Here is a 17469-nt window from a genome sequence, read left to right on the forward strand (position 1 = left end):
CTGGCATCCTGGGCGGACTACAAGTACAATCACCTGCTGTGTGAAGCCTCTCAGTCTGTAGTCATACACTATTTCTTTGTGTGGTTTTTATTTGTGACTCAGCAGTGAACAATGTATAGAAATGTGAAGACAAGACGTCCTGGCAGCAGCGAGGACACTGCAATCCACCAGCAGCCGCTCAGAGATCCAGTTTGATCTGGATAATGAGCTACGTGCTGGGCAGCTTATAGACACTCGCCCTCCTCCAGATGTTTCCTGAGGAGTGAAACTTCCCGAACACACCGCCTTCTGCCAAACCTCCTGTCATGTTTATTTAGTCATTGTTTATCTTTTCCTGGAAAAGCTGGGTGACAGCGAAAAGGAGCTAGTAGTGGAGGAGGTGGCTGCAAAAACTCCAGCGAGGGGAGCCACACGGTGGCTCAGTGGTTAGCACTGCAGCCTTGGGTCCTGGTGTTCAAATCCTGCCAAGGGCAAAAAATCATCTGCAAGGAGTTTGCATGTTCTCCCCGTGTTTGCATGGCTTTCCATCCCATATTCCAAAAAGACATACTGAAAGGGAAAAATGTGGAGCTCACCAAAAAAAAACTCCAGCGATAAGATGTGCTTCTGAAATCTCAGACTACTAAATCTTCATTGCAGTGCAGGTGACAGACCCCCATGGGGCTTGCATAACTTCCTATACATAAATACCGCCTTAGGACTCATGTATGATACATTCATTGCAGTTACTAGATACTTTGCCTACTGTATGTAAGGCTCTGATCATACTACACTTTGCCCTTACTGTAAAACATCGCAATTTTTCCTGTGGCGTTTCCACCGCGGGCAAATCGTGGCGTTTCCGTGCCATGGGATTCAGGGACAAAACCCCAAACATAGAACAGGCGCAGGTGTGAACATAGCCTTAGGGTGGCAGGAGAACACAAAAAATCTCAGAAGAGCCCCCCTGCTGGCGGCACAGTAAAAGGGTACGTCCCTTTAAGTCACGTGAGCAGGGTGCGGGCTTCTCTGGACGCGATGGCAGCTATTAGGCTTCTGTAAGTAGCAAAAATTTCTCTGTCCTTGTTGGTCGTATTTCAGAGCTAAAGTTATGGAATGATGTTATATTCCGAGTCGTGTAGGTTTTGGGAGTCAAACGTGAACTTGTAGGAAAACTGTAACAACAGGAAGTCTGGAGGGAGGGGAAGGTCTGAAATCGAGTGAAAACTACTTAACTCCTTAAAAAGAAACATTATATATTTGTTGCGAACCTAAACCCTCATGGCTTAACCCATTCAAGGCTGCAAACCCCTTAACCATTAACCCCTTCACTATTCTGGTACCGGGCGACAGCATTACAGGGTCAGCGACTATCTACGTTGCTTTGCATGACGGCTTTTAGGATGAACACTAGGGGACAAGGTGGACCTATGTTTGTGCCACAAGGACTGTTTAATGTCACGTGACCACATTTTTTGACTGTCCTATTTTTACCCGAATCCCTCAACAGATGCAAATCTCAGATATATAGATGGGCGCCCCTTGGATACAAAAAGGCAAAAATGTCTACTTTTCGTGGCCATTTTGGACCATTTGGTACAAACCAGTTCGCCCATCCCTATTTTCAGTGTAAAAACAGAATAAAATTGCACCAAATTCTTGCTTTTTTTATTGCATTTTTTCAATGTTTTTGATCTTTTTGTCCTGATTCTGAACTTTAGTCTACCTACACTATCACCGTGGAATTGACAGTATTTAAGCAATACATATCTATGATGTCTCTGCAAAAATAAGTAACGCGTTGCTTTCCACAACAGATTTTTTTTTTATAATGGGTTTCTTAAAAATTTTTAAAATTTCGTTCAATTTGGTGATTTTTTTTTTTTCATATTTTCCATCTCTGCCTTCCAATCAGGGGCGTAACTACCATAGAGGCAGCGGTGGCAGCTGCCACAGGGCCCGGGCCATTAGGGGGCCCGGTGACAGCCGCTACAGCTGCGTTTTTTTGTTTGTTTTTTTTTAATAGGCCGTTACAGGCCCTATTTACTTACCGATCGTGGCTGGGCCGGGATCGGTAAGTGACACCGTGGCCCCACAAATACTATCATTATACTTTGCAGACCCCCGAGTATAATGATCGGTGGATCGGGAAAGGTAAGGGAATGTAACAAACAGTGTTACTTACCTCTCCACAATCCTGCCAGGCCTCCTTCCTGACGTCCTTTCTGACGTCACATGAACCCGTCCTGCGTCCCGGGTCATGTGACGTCTGACGTCATTTCAGAAGGATGGCAGCGGAGAAGACAGCGTAGGAGCCGGAGACAGGTAAGTAACAGAAATTTTTTTGTATACTAATTGTTTATGGGTGTCCACAGTGGGACATAATACTGTGTGGAGGGGCCACTATAGGGGATAATACTGTGTGCAGGGGACACTATAGGAGATAATACTGTGTGCAGGGGCCACTATGGGGTATAATGCTGTGTGCAGGGGCCACTAAGGGACATAATTCTGTGTGTAGGGGCCACTATGGGGGATGATACTGTGAGCAGGGGTCACTAAGGGACATAATACTGTGTGTAGGGGCCACTATGGGGGATAATACTGTGTGCAGGGGCCACTATGGGGCATAATACTGTGTGCAGGGGCCACTATGGGGGATGATACTGTGAGCAGGGGTCACTAAGGGACATAATAGAGTGCAGAGGAGGGGGCCAGTCGAGGTCTTTGACGTCGGTGTCGGTTGGGGGGGGGGCATGTCAAAAGTTCGCCACGGGGCCCCGCCATTCCTAGTTACGCCACTGCTTCCAATTTCTTTATTTTTCACAGAATTCTTACATCCAAACATTTTTTTCACTTTTTTATTGTTGCAGATTTGTCAGGGGTCTTTTTTTTTGCAGGGCAAGTTGTAGTTTTTATTGATACCATTTTCTGGTATGTGCAACTTTTTGATCGCTTTTTATCGCTTTTTTGAGAAAAGGCAAGGTGACCAATGTATGTTAATTTGCACACCTTGGTCCATTGGAGGGCCAGAACAACACTGAGTTGGACCGCTAAAATAGTGATTACTAGGGTTGAGCGATCGTTATCGGAAAAGATCGGATTCCGATCGGCGATCGAGTAAATTTCACGATCACGATCGGAATTCCGACCCGATCTTTTCCAGCGGGATAGAGGTCAGAGATTATTTCAAGATCGGCTCAACCCCCAAGTGACTTTTCCCATAGAAAAGCATTGACTAGGGTTGAGGATCGCAATTGGAAAAGATCGGATCCCGATCGGCGATTGAGCAAATTTCACGATCGCGATCGGCTGGAAAATGATCGGAATGAAATCGGATTTTGAAATCGATCCTGAAATCTCAAGATCGGCTCAACCCTAGTGATTACATATAGAGCACAATCCTGTGAAAGTTTGTGAGTTTGTGAGTTTGTGGGTTTGTGTGTTTGGATGTTTGGATGTTTGGATGTTTGTTCCTCAATCACGCAAAACCCGCTCGACCGATTTGGCTGAAAGTTTCCACAAACATAGATAATACACCCGATTGCGCAATAGGCTACTTTTCGTCACAATAGCGCACTTACGATTTTCCTAGGACCCCCACAAAACCCAAACTCACATCACCATCTCTGCAATCTCACACACTTTGGACCATAGCAAGCCCAAAATTCATATTGCCCTCTACAGCCTCGCCCCTAACCCCACACAATCTCATATACATATACTTTACCACTTTGCCCCTCACCTTACCGATACTCCAGGAGGCTCTCTTTAACGCTCCGGAGCAGCCATGTTTGCCGACCCCCACCGCTCTGACAATCCGCGACACCGCCCACCCATGTCAATACCCCTAGGAGGTCTAATAAATGCAAAAACAAAAACAAAAAAAAGGACAAAAAAAACCCCATAAAAAGTATTACAAATTCAAATCCCCCCCCCCCTTCCCTAGAACACATATAAAAGTAGTTAAATACTGTGAAACACATACATGTTCGGTATCCCCGCGTCCGAAATCCCCGCTCTACAAAGCTATACAAATATTTTGCCTGGATGCTTAACGCCGTAGCGGCAAACATACTGAAAAATCCAAAACCGCTGTTTTTTCACTATTTTCATTATCATACAAATATCAATCAAAAGTGATCAAACCAATAGCATTTCCCGAAAATGCAACAACTAAAAACTACACCCGGCCCCGCAAAAAAAGACATCCCCCGACACAGACAAATAAAAAAGTGACTGCAGTCAGAATATGGAAACACACTACTGGCAGAAAATAACAAAGCATACAATGTCGTATATCGAGGTATATTCACTTCAAATACCTCTGTCCCAAAGTCACTATGTACAGTTTATAACAACACCGTATAGCAGCTCAAATACAAATTACATTCAACACAAAAGTCTCACGTATTCTCAGAATTACAGCAAAAACAAGAACATTTCATATCCCAGACCTTATACACAGTACGAAAACCTTACCCTCCCCTGTATATACCCACTGCTACAATCACGAAGTCGCGGGTACCAGCTAGTTTACTATAAAGGGTTCCATTGTTTTTGATGTGAAAGCAGGGTGAAAAAAGTTGAGCATGAAGGACTTTTTTTTATCCTTCAGACATTGTAAAGGACTCTAATGTCAGAAATTTCCATTTTTTGGTTTCCAATGCTTAAAATGGGAATTTTTTTTTAGGGGAACGCTCCAGAAACCCCCCTGCGCACAGTATCATGCCCCATTGTGGACACCCATGAACAAACATTATACTTTTCAGGTCACCAGGGGTCCTAAAGTGGTGATGTCTAGAGATGAGCGAACACTATTCGAAACAGCCGTTTTGAATAGCACGCTCCCATAGAAATGAATGAAAGCGAAATGAATGAAAGCTTAACCCCCCTTGTGCCGGCTATGTCCATTCATTTCTATGGGAGTGTGCTAATCGAAACGGCTGTTTCGAATACTGTTTGCTCATCTCTAGTGATGTCCTAATTTTTTAATTAAAAATAAATGTAATTAATTTTTAGACTCATGTACAAAAACATTCCCACGCCAAAAGACACATGTTTTCACCAATATTACAACATATTTCCTCTTATACCCTTAGGTCATTGCCGTCACTAACCACAAAAGAGAAGTGCCATACATTATATATATACAGTTTGCGTTCTATTTCTAGCACACAATTTCTCACTCTTTCCATTTGTTTTTCTCTCCGATCTCCTTCCTTTTGTCCAAAACCCTTCAACTCCTTTCAAGTTGGATATTCTGACATATAGCCATGCGGATCAAAGTTAGGGGACATTTATGCAGCTAAAAATTGGAATGAATGAGATTGGGTATGTTAATGGTTCCTTGAAATCATGACATACAAAATTATTACAATTTATGTAGCTGTTACATTATAAGTTCTAGATCCGTAAAGGGTTGAAGGGGGAGAAAAAAATGCTCTATTATATGTAGGGTCAGGGGATAATCGTCCACATCAGGGAGAGTGTTTGCCTACATAGGTAGTACAGAGACTTACAAGTCATTCCTGCTCTGCTAGGGATTCTGGGTAAAAAATATGCAAATCTATTCTCCAGGATGTAATTAGGAGAACAGTGCACTCTGTACACCGCCCTCTAGAGGGCAGCATCCTTAACATCATGCATGACTCAGTTATAAAGTCTATTTAATCATGATGCGGATTTAATTGCCAAATTAGTATTTCCATTCCAAAATGAACAGATTCCCAGCTATGGACAGCACTTTTCCGGCCTTTTGGGCCTCCTCAGCATAGCGCAGGGATACTGATTTGGCAGAGTGAGAGACTATAGACCGGGGTCAGGGGATAATCGTACACATCAGAGAGAGTGTGTGCCTACATAGGCAGTACGGAGACTTACAAGTCATTCCTGCTCCAATAGGGATTCTGGGTAAAAAAAATATGCAAATCTATTCTCCAGGATGTAATTAGGAGAACAGTGCACTCTGTTCGCCGCCCTCTAGAGGGCAGCATCCTTAACATCATGCATGCTGGGAATCTATTCCTCTTGGAAATACTAATTTGGCAATTAAATCCGCATCATGATTAAATAGACGCATGATGTTAAGGATGCTGCCCTCTAGAGGGCGGCGTACAGAGTGCACTGTTCTCCTAATTACATCCTGGAGAATAGATTTGCATATTTTTTACCTATTATATGTAGTACACCATTTATTTTCGTGTATATGCTGAGGATGTATTGCACGCTATGATGTTACACTCAGGGCTGTGGGGTCGGAGTCGAGTGGCGGAGTCAAAACCAATTGTTGGTGGAGTCGGAAAAAAGTCACCTGCTCCAATTTCAAGATAAAGTAATTATTATTTTGCTTTCCTGGTCTTCTTTCTGGAGCTTCGTGCAACCAAAGAGATTGCGCCCTAATTAGTTTTGAACTTAGCATGCGCGTGCTGTGTGTTGCCTCGGAGCTGCAGCTCTCGTGCCATTGGAGCAAGACAATTCATTGTCAAGTTGATCCTTGCTAAGCCTGAGCAATAGCTGCCAGCATATTTGTGGCTTCTATCTCAATACGACTCTGGTGACGATGAGACCAGTGAAATTCAAGCCTGATTTTTGGCTGCTCCACAAACACCCAAGTAATTGGGATCCGGTTGGAACAAAAATCTTTGGCAAGAAAGATATTTGTACTAGAGAGTTTAGGTTTTGTCTCATCTATCAATAGAACAGTATTGGACAAACTTCAGACGGGAGGAAATATTCATTTAGGGCACAGACACATACAGTAGTTCATGGTATTCTTCCATATACACCATTGATAGAGGTTTTTATAGTTTGTAGAGTCTTCTATGGGTCTATTGTTGTTACCTTCTGTTTCTTTCTCAACTCTTTCAGAATTGTCCATTGTACTTTTTGATTGATACTAACAATACGCCCACTCCTAGAGAGAGTAGCCAAAGTCCTTAAAGGGGATGTCTGGTTTCTAACATTATGGCCTAGTCTTCGGATAGGCCATCAATATTAGATCTGTGGGGGTCTGACACTCAGGACCACCGCAGGTCACCAGAATTATCAATGTTACTAACTGGAAAACCCCTTTAGACTAAGGCCCCACGTTACGGAAACGCAGCTTTTTTTTTGTTGCAGATTCTGTTGTGGTTTTTTGAGCCAAAGCCAAGAGTGGCTAAAAATGGAATTGGAAATATATACCGTATATGCTCGAGTATAAGCCGACCGGAATATAAGCCGAGGCCCCTAATTTTACCACAAAAAACTGGGAAAACTTATTGACTCGAGTATAAGCCGAGGGGGGGGGGGGGGAATGCAGGAGCCACTGGAAAATTTCAAAAATTAAAATGGTCGGAGTTTTTGGGTGCAGTAGTTGCTGAGGAAGGGGAGGGGGTGTTTTGGTTGTCTGTCTGCCCCTTTCCTGAGCTTGAGGACTGAGATTTTTTTCCACCCACTTGGAATCCAGTCTGGCTGACTATAGCGGATCTGCAGTGCTCCTATTAACCCCTCCCCGACGGAACAGGAGCACTGCAGACCCCCTATATTCAGTAGCCCGGGCACTGTCAGCAGGGGCGAACCTGCCCCTTTCGCTGCCCGAGGCGAACGACAGAAAGCCGCCCCCCCCCTCCGGAGGAGGAGGGGGCGGAGTGCAGGGGGATGTGGCGGAGCTGAGGGATGGGGCTAAGCGAAGGGGCGGGGCTTAGCAGCATTCGCAGGCACGGAGAGGACCTGCTCTCTGCCTGAGCGTGAGGGGAGGCTGCTGGAGCAGCGCTGCTCCAGTGGCCTCCCCAATCCACCGCTCAGTGCGAAGCCAGTCTAGGACAGCTTGTCCTGGACTGGCTTAGGTAAGCAAAAATGCCGCCCTCCCTGGGGCCCTGGCATAGTGCCGCCTGAAGCGGTCGCTTCAGGTCGCCTCATGGGAGGTGCGGCACTGACTGTCAGACACAGGGATACCTAATGTGTATGTGTTTCACAGTCATTCTCTACTTTTATATGTATTCTAGGGAAAGGAGGGATTTACAACTTGTATTTTTTTTTAAAGCTTCTTTCCCCCCCCCCCCCACTATTTTATGGGAGATTCTATACATTAATATTGCACCCAGTGATAGCCCCCCCCCCCCTCCTAAAAAAAAAAAAAAAAAAAAAAAAAAAAAGAAATTTTTTTGCTGACTCGAGTATAAGCCGAGGGGGTTTTTTTCAGCACAAAAACTGTGCTGAACAATTCGGCTTATACTCGAGTATATACGGTGGAAAGCTGTTATACTTCTCCCTTCTGCACAATCCACTCCTGGCTTTGGCTTAAAAAACTGCAACAAAAGAAGCTGCATTTCCGCAACGTGCCTTAATTTTTTTTCCATTTGTAGACAACTTGTGCAACCGTGGATTGATAGCTACCTAGGTCTTTGCCAGCTTCATTATTTCCATAAAATGTATTCAACTCTCTTGTGAAAGTTGCTGTTCACACAAACAAGTCTTTCTTGGAAATAACAGATTTGTCAGTCACCAGGCTTTGTGTGCCCTTATATAAATGGCAAATCACCTATTTTTACAACAATTTGCACTGAGATTCATGATGATGTGCGGCTCAAGCCTCCGTTTATTGCTCAGTCTTCTGCTAACAAGATTGTAAAATTCTACATTTTACTGCTGACTTGTAGAAATTAGAGCCAGATTATAAAATGACACGGAATATTACTTGTAAACTTTTACTGTTGCGTGAATGACACCTGTTTACTGTAGGATTGTGCGATGAAATAGTGAGCAGACGCCATGTGTGTGCTTGGCCTAAAGCCTAGATCAGGTGCACGAGAACATTTTTGGCATCTGACACAGTTGCATACTGAACTACATGTCCCCTCCCTTTGAAGGGGTTTTCCAAGGTGTAACATATATAAATATATATACAGTATATATCTGCTAAATTGTAAATGTGTACTGAGTAGAGATGAGTGAACAGTGAAATATTCAAGATTCAATATTCGTTTTGAGTAGAGCCTCAATATTCGACTACTCGATCGAATATCAAGTCCCATTATAGTGTATGGGAAAAAATGCTCATTTCAGGGGAAACCGCTATTTGACTCAGGAGAGTCACCAAGTCCACGAGTAGCAGGAGGAGAGTGTTTATGAGCGCTGTGCAGTTAAAGCGCACGGACCCCATTATAGTCTATGGGGTCAATGTGCTTTAACTGTACAGCAGTTGCGCTGATAAAAAGTAAGCTCCCTCGTAACAGCAAGCTGCCAGCAGTCTCCTTTGTGGTCCGAGCTTAGACTCCGCCTCCTCACAGACAAACCTCCGGCAGAACCAGCGTTGATTGGCCAAATGCTGTACACTGGCCAATCAACGCTGGTCAATGCATTCCTATGAGCAAAAGTAAGCTCCCTCGTAACAGCAAGCTGCCAGCTCTCCTGACTAGCAAGGACGAGCCTGCTGCAGAACCAGCGTTGATTTGCCGAATGCTATACACTATATAGCATTCAACCAATCAATGCTGGTTCAGAATCGAATATTTACTGCGAATAGCGAGTAGTATTCGATCGAGTACGAATATTTTGAATACCATAGTATTCTATCGAATACCTACTCGATCGAATACTACTCGCTCATCTAAAAAACCCAAAATATAGGTAGGCACGACTGGATGCCGGTGCAGTGTATCAGCATCCAGTTGCGGCACCACGATCCGGACTAGGCCCAAATGAATTGGCCTAGTCAAGAAGAGGGGGTGTCTTCAGGCGGATTTGTGAGAATGAGCATGTCAATTTGCAACGGACTGCCAAAATATGGGTTATGTCTAGGGTTGAGCGAATGGGATCGTAAAAGATCGGATTCCGATCCACGATCGAGTAAATTTCACGATCGCGATCGGAATTCCGACCCGATCTTTTCCAGTGGTATCGAGATCGGAAGTTATCTCAAGATCGGCTCAACCCTAAAAGTGACTTCTCCCATAGAAAAGCATTGACTAGGGTTGAAGATCGGGATCGGAAAAGATCGGATTCCGATCGACGATCGAGCAAATTTCACGATCGAGATCGGGATCGAGATCGGCTGGAAAATGATCGGAAATCGGATTTTAAAATCGATCTTGAAATCTCAAGATCGGCTCAACCCTAGTTATGTCCTATTTTTTTTGTTACACGAATCCCGCTATACACTCAACTATGAAAACGGGTATCAATCGGGTGCAAGATGGCCCTGGAAAATGGGCATTTTTCACAGCTGTTTTGCACATCCATCGTGTGGATGTAGGCTTAGGTTTTTGCATTACATTTTTTTTTTTAGCAGAATGACTGATACAAACTGAACACTTTCCAATTGTGTCCAACTCAATGCAAAATGGTGGTCAGCACTAGAAAAACAAAGTAACAAAGACGGAATGCTACATATGTGTTAATGAAACAATATAATAAAACAAGACAGGAGTCAACACACGGTTTTGGAGACCGCAGCATGTCAGTTATACCTACGGACGTGCCGACTGTTTCCCTATATTGAAGAAGAAAGTTGACAGATGAAAACTCTGCAAACTTTCTGTGAAAAGCTCTACGGGAAAATAGAATGTGTAATGTAAGAATGTGCTACATAATTGTCACAGAATAATACATGAAAGAAACTCAAAGCTTAACCTCTCCCTAGGTTTGTGCAGGTTTCGGTACTTTGAGTTTCTTCCAAGCATGTAGTGATGGGTAAATCGTCATGTAGACTGTGAGTGTTGGGGATGAGCGCCTGTAGGGTGACTACTGATGAGCACATTACAAATATTTGTCATACATTAATGGATTACTATCGTTTTCACTTTGTAGGGAACAGTTCACGCGCTAAAATCAATGCTACAATGTCCTGACACACGTCCATAGTGATTGAATATAGAACTTGTCCTGTTGACCTCATTGAGAATATTGCTTTAACACTTTCCTTTTCCAAGCTCATCGCTTAGATAAAATACTACATAGATCAGAACAATGGTAGCATAATATTAGCCTAATGCTGTATTTAACCCCTTCATACAAAATCAAGTGAGGGGCTGTATGGAGAGGGCTCAGGAGCTGGACCAAATGATCGGACCCCCCCCCCCCCTCCCCCAGCAATCAGACATGTATCCCCTGTCCTGTGGATAGAAGAAAGTGTCCATCATGGGACAACCACTTTAACTCCCGTAGGGTTAACACGACAGCTGCTGCAGAAACTCTTGGTGTGGCACCTGATGGGTCATGCAGTCTGAAGCCCCTTGTCCTATTTATCACACACCCCATTAATTTGGACTGACTGCAGGTACTGATAGGAATTAGGGCCCTTCCCCCAATAGATGTGCAAAACACCTGTAAAATAAGGGACCGTTTTCACAGCTGTTTTGCATTGTGCGGCACTTATTATTTAACTATTAGTAGACGTGGGCCACGCTCCCCAGCAGAGGAGGGGGCTGCGTACGTGCAGCTGGAGGGATGACTGGGCTGAGCCCATAGCACTGTGCAGGACAATGCTGTTTCTTTGGCTGGCTTCCCAGTACAGGAATGCAATAAAGTGTCCGTATCCCTTAGTCGTACTGTATCATACGATGGGAGGGAAAATACCTCCTTGTAAACAGAGAATCCAAATAAGGAAGAAAGATGAAATGAAGACGTCTTGCCATGCCAAGTCCAGAGACACTGCTTGCTAACTAGAACATTAGGCCACATGGCCGTACTGTCCCGGGAATAACTGTTCCTAAGACACATTGGGGATTTCCATACCACTGGTTCCAGGAACAAATCAATGTAACCCCGAGCTGCTAGTGTGCCTAAAATGAAGACTACTGTACATAATACCACCTCGCACCATAATCTCAGGAGTAGGACTGGTGTAACATTCCCTTGTCCTCTTCATGACTTTGCCCACTTGATCTCCAGACCAATCTCTGGCTATCATTGTATCCAAGACAAAAGCTGGACTCCATGACTAGACCTCCATCCCGGCCTCCTTGATGACTTATGAGATCGGTGGTGGAGGTCAATGGAGTTCTTCGAACTGGACGCCTGGCTTGTAGTCCAGTGTCTTACAAACACCTTGTCTTGCTTTGTGTCTACACCGTTTGCCACCCCAGGCTTGGGATGCAACATACAATTTCACTTGTAGTGCAGAACATATCACTAGGCACCATTTTTCCGAACAATATGTCCATGCAGAGGTGCTCCTCTGCACAAATCTTACTGTCATTCCATTGTTGACATCTCGACTTAGCCATATGACCTTAATATTAGAGATGAGCGAGTAGTGTTCGATCAAGTAGGTATTAGATCGAATACTACGGTATTCGAAATACTCGTACTCGATCGAACACTACTAGCTGTTCGAAGTTTAAGGTTCGATGCAGAACCAGCGTTGATTGGCAGAATGCTATACATTCTGCCAATCAACGCTGGTTCTTCTCTTACCTTTAGAAGTCTTCTCTGCGCAGCATCCCCGTAGCGTCTTCCGGCTCTGAATTCACTCGGCCTAGGCATCCGGCCTGGGCAGAGCCGACTGAGCATGCACGGGCATGCCCACACATGTGCAGTCGGCTCTGCTCAGGCGTCGGGCTGGGCAGAGCCTACCGTGCATGCGCATTCGGCTCTGCCTAGGCCCTGATGCCTAGGCAGAGTGAATTCCAACCGGAAGACACCGCGGGGGAGAAGACTTCAAGGAGAATCCAGCCCGACCATCACTCGTGGACTTGGTAAGTATAATTTTATCGAATTTTGCCTACCCCTGAAACGAGCATTTCCCCCCATAGACTATAATGGGGTTCGAAATCCGTTCGAACAGTCGAACAGTGTGTGGCTGTTCGAATCGGATTTGGAACCTCGGACATTTTAGTGTTCGCTCATCTCTACTTAATACCCCTCCCACATGCCACAGATTGGAGCTAGGGGCCTGATAATTTGATCATTTGCAAATTTTGGTGACACCATCTACTTCCTCCATTTATATAACCTTACGGCTTGTCCTGGTTGGTGCTGTAACGTCAGGGTTGAGGAGTCTATACGTGCGCCGATATAAAACTTTACATTCATTGTACAAGTCTGTATAGAAAGGTCCAGGCGAGCCCGGGGAAAGTCGTACAGGTCAGAAGTAAGGAATTGAAAGTGTATTAAGGAGTTAATGGGTATTCTGTTTCCGAGAAGTTTCTCCAGCTGCGTCCTGTGCGATAACAATGGCTGAGCCTGTAGAGCGCGTGTACAGGAAAGAATATAAAGTAGCCATGTGAGTAATCGTATCACTGCCAACATCTTGTCCGGACCGCGCCGGTTTTGGAAATCGCAACGTGTCTGCACCGCGGTTTGTACCGCAAAGTGGGCATGGGATTTGGTAGAATCCCACCTACTGTAAAACGCCGCATTTTTTCTGTGGCATTTCCGCCACGGACAAATCGCAGTGTTTCCGTCCCGCGGTGCCCTGACCTTACACAGCTGTAAAAAAAACCCGGACATGTTCTATTTCTGTCCGTTTGGTTTGTTCTGGCATCATGCTGTCCATCATGGCGTTATATGTTCTGAATATGAGACTGTGACGACCCTACCGCTGTACTAAGGACGCTGCTATTTATTCTCAATATAAAACCGTATTCACACAGTGCAGCTGGGGTGGAGTTATAACTACATCAATAGGGAATGGGAAGAAAACTGCTTCAGTTTAATGCAATGTCTGATTTTACAGATGAAATGTCCTAATTCATGTGTTCCAGGTGATAAATATACAGCATGCAGTTTTATTTGATGCATTGTGTGAATGCACCCTTAGGGAGCCTTCACACGGAGTAAACACGCATGTATTTTTGCAAAATACACGTGTAAAAATAAGACTCCCATTGACTTCAATGATATTTTTTACACATGTGTTTTGCAAAAGTACATGCGCGTTTAATGCGTGTGAAGGCTCCCTTAGACCTTATTCACACATCAGTGTTTCGGTGAGTGATTTGCATCAGTGATTGCAGGTCAGAATCTACAGACTACACAGAGGAATGGTATCTTGTGCTCTCAGACCTGTTTTGGCAGATAATCGCTGATTCAAATGACTAACATGTGAACAAGGTCTTAGTGCGACCCCACTGCAGGACACTGGTGGTCTTCCTATCTGTCTGCTCCAGTGATGGGCAACCTTCCACATGTTGTGCAACTACAACTCCCAGCATGCATACTTGCTCTGCTGTGCTTGGGAACTCCCATAGAAGTGAATGGAACTTGCTGAGAGTTGTAGTTTCACGGGTTGCTGATCCCTGGTCGACTCCATGTCTAGTATCATGTACCCTTGGACCTGAGCCTGTGTCCTGCTTCTTAAAGGGGTTGTCCCATAACAAGGATCCTATCTATACTGCTTGTTAATGTGGATTTAAGACTTTTCCTAAATGCAAGAAAGAAGTCTTTGCAGCAGTGAAGACTGGTGAGCAAGGGACATGAGATACTCCTTTAAATCTTGCATCGGAATTAGCACCTAACCAGTGGACTGCAGCTTTGCTATTGAGCTCTGCTTGGCTTCTATATTGCAGCTCTGCTATTCCGCCTTTAACCAGCTGCAAACTCATCCCTGCTAATCCTGATGTTTGGCCTTGAGCTGTGCGCCTTGAATATGTAATTGAACTTGACTTTCCTTCCCTTGCCTGCAGCTTTGCTTATTAGAATGACTACAAACACCTTATGTCAGGAGCTCGGTGTCATTCGATAATGTGACCAATCAAGGGCAGCCCATTGCAGTGACTGCCAAGGGGGAAGGAAGAGAAGCAACACAAAGGAACAGACGGCTAGACGGTAAATACTATATCCTTAGATATCTAATTGTGTGCATGTATGTCTGTATGTATTATGTATGTATTGTCTTCATAACATTCTAAGAGAAGATCCTTATAAGGAAAATAAGCTGTCGTGCTCAGGAGTACAATTGCATCATTGTATCATTAGATCAGTGATCCCCAACAAGGGGGGCCTTGGACAACCATCAGGGGGTCTCAGCACGGTGACTATACCTCCATGCAATGTTATATGTGTCCTTAGAATGCTTTTTTTTTTGTCTTTTTGCAAAAGTTATTTGCTAAGTCCAGAGGAATGATTTGTTCCCAGTCTCTAAAGGCTTGCATGCAATGCTTTATACACGCCGATGGATGCTACAATTTATGAACCTGTTTCTATAAATATGCAAATGCTGTTTAAAGGGGACCTTTGACCACCGCCCCATGTTTCAATAGGAACCCCACCACTGGGATTTTTTCTCGAGACCCCACTGTCACTTTCAAGCAGTTTTACCTTGTTTTTTTCTGCTTTTTGCCCTCAGTTGATGTTATTTGGTGCTGACTTTGGCTTTGGTGCCCGATTAGTTCCCACATGTCTGGGGATATTTGTGGGTTGTCCAAGTAATGTATAGGACTAGTGTATGTTTTCTATATACTTGTTGCAGGTACTACTGATAAGATCCGGAGACAATTTGCCACTGAGGTCCGGTTCACATCTGCATTCGGGTTTCTGTTTGGAGAGTCCACTTGGGGAACGGAAACCTATACACATTAACGGAAATCCGTGGACCCTATAGACCAGGGATAGGGAACCTTTGGCTCTCCAGCTGCAGTGAAACTACAACTCCCAGCATGCTCCATTCACTTCCATGGGAGTTCCCAGAACAGCAGAGCCAGTATGCATGCTGGGAGTTGTAGTTCTGCAACAGCTGGAGAGCCGTACGTTCCTTAGCCCTGCTATAGACTATACAAAGACTGTGATATCTTCTCAATGCAAGCAGCAATTTTTCTATATTGTAGAGAGGCCTTTGGGGCCCCCTCAGGCTCCAGGGCCAGTAGTGATTGCTACTTCTGCACCCCGTATGGCTACGTATAGTACACGCTACAGATCACATGGTGAATATGACAATGTCCTCTTCCTGGTTTCTTCTATGTCATGGCCGGGAGTAACCTGCTCTCCATTCAGCCTCACAATTTGCATTCTTCAGGAGGATATGTAATGCATTCCAGAGACGGGAACCTCTGACATATAAACATGTACTCACCACGGGCTCGCCTACTACACGCACATGGCCTAGAGACGGCCATGTGCTTGTAGTATGTTGGTTTCTGCCCCAGTAGTGGACATTACATAGGGCTGGTGTTGGGGTAGATCAGGGGTCGGGAACCTTTGGCTCTCCAGCTGCTGTGAAACTACAACTCCCATCATGCTCCATTCACTTCCATGGGAGTTCCCAGAACAGCAGAGCCAGTATGCATGCTGGGAGTTGTAGTTTTGCAACAGCTGGAGAGCCATATGTTCCCTACCCCTGGGGTAGATGCAGAGGACGACTGGGCCAAATAGGAATTAAAGTTGTCATTGGTAGGGAAAATACAATTTTTTTGTTTAAGTTATTTCCTTTTTTTTAACCCTGTTTTGCTTTTGAGAGACTTCTAGAATAAATCTTCATATGTGAGGTTTTTGCATTGCCGTACCCAGAGCTAGCAATCTTTTGCAATACTTGTTGGACTGGTTCTGTCTTCGGCCTCAATACTGCTCATGTCTTCTTACTGTAGGATACAAAGACTCGGCCTGTACTTTATAAGCCGGTGTGTTTCTGCAGAGAGCGTTACCTTTTAGTGATGTCTTCAGACTCGAGGAGTTACTGTATATAACCACTGTCATCCGTACAGGAGAGACCAGCGAGGTCTGGGACTGTTTTGCTACTTTCAGGTATTTTACTTTGTATCTTTTTTCACCTTCATTCTATGTCCTCTAGTATTGATTGTTGTTGCGCCCTGTTAGTTGCGGCATGTCTTGCGGCCTCCTGGCTGTTGCCCCAATACTATATATTACTAGCAGTATATATTACTAGTGTGCAGGGCAGGGAATGGCTTCTATATACTTGTTAGAGATGCTGATGATAATATCTGGATACATAAAACTCAATGGATGTATTCCTATGACCATGTCACGACCCCAACACAACCTTCACGGACAGCAGACGGATGGAAATGTCCTATTTGTGAATGAGGCCTTATGTTGTGGGTGTGGAGGAGAGATCCATGAGTATGTGTAGATATTTATAAGGTAGTGTATGATACGCTGGAAACTTTCAAAGACTTTTTGAATCCTGTTTTTTGATGGTGCCAAGAGCTCTGACCAAGACAGGCACAATTCTGACTTTAATCAGGGGTGTAACTACCGTGGTAGCAGCAGTAGCAGCTGCCACAGGGCCCGGGCCATTAGGGGGCCCGGTGACAGCCGCTACCGCTGCGGGTTTTTTTTTTTTTAAGTCCGTTACGGGCCCTATTCACTTGCCGATCCTGGCTGAGCCGGGATCGGCAAGTGACACCGCGGGGCCCACAGAGGCTATCATTATACTCGGGGGTCTTTGCAGACTATAGGGGTTAATACTGTGTGTGCATTGGACACTATAGGGGTTAATAATACTGTGTGCATTGGACACTATAGGGGTTAATAATACTGTGTGCATTGGACACTATAGGGGTTAATACTGTGTGCAGGGGACACTATAGGGGATAATACTGTGTGCAGGGG

General features: G+C 44.7%; 1 protein-coding gene across 1 annotated transcript in view; it reads left to right on the plus strand.

Annotated features, from left to right (window-relative positions):
- The first annotated feature begins 1002 nt into the window (after positions 1-1002).
- The window catches only part of LOC142210125 (uncharacterized), a 37783-nt gene continuing 21316 nt past the window's right edge, over positions 1003-17469 (plus strand). Inside the window, exons 1-3 of the mRNA XM_075279152.1 lie at positions 1003-1037; positions 14589-14730; positions 16485-16641. The gene's annotated coding sequence lies outside the window, so the exon portion shown is untranslated. The remainder of the gene's footprint in view (positions 1038-14588; positions 14731-16484; positions 16642-17469) is intronic.

The sequence above is a fragment of the Leptodactylus fuscus genome, chromosome 6 (genome assembly GCF_031893055.1).
Source record: "Leptodactylus fuscus isolate aLepFus1 chromosome 6, aLepFus1.hap2, whole genome shotgun sequence".
In the NCBI taxonomy this organism is placed as follows: domain Eukaryota; kingdom Metazoa; phylum Chordata; class Amphibia; order Anura; family Leptodactylidae; genus Leptodactylus; species Leptodactylus fuscus.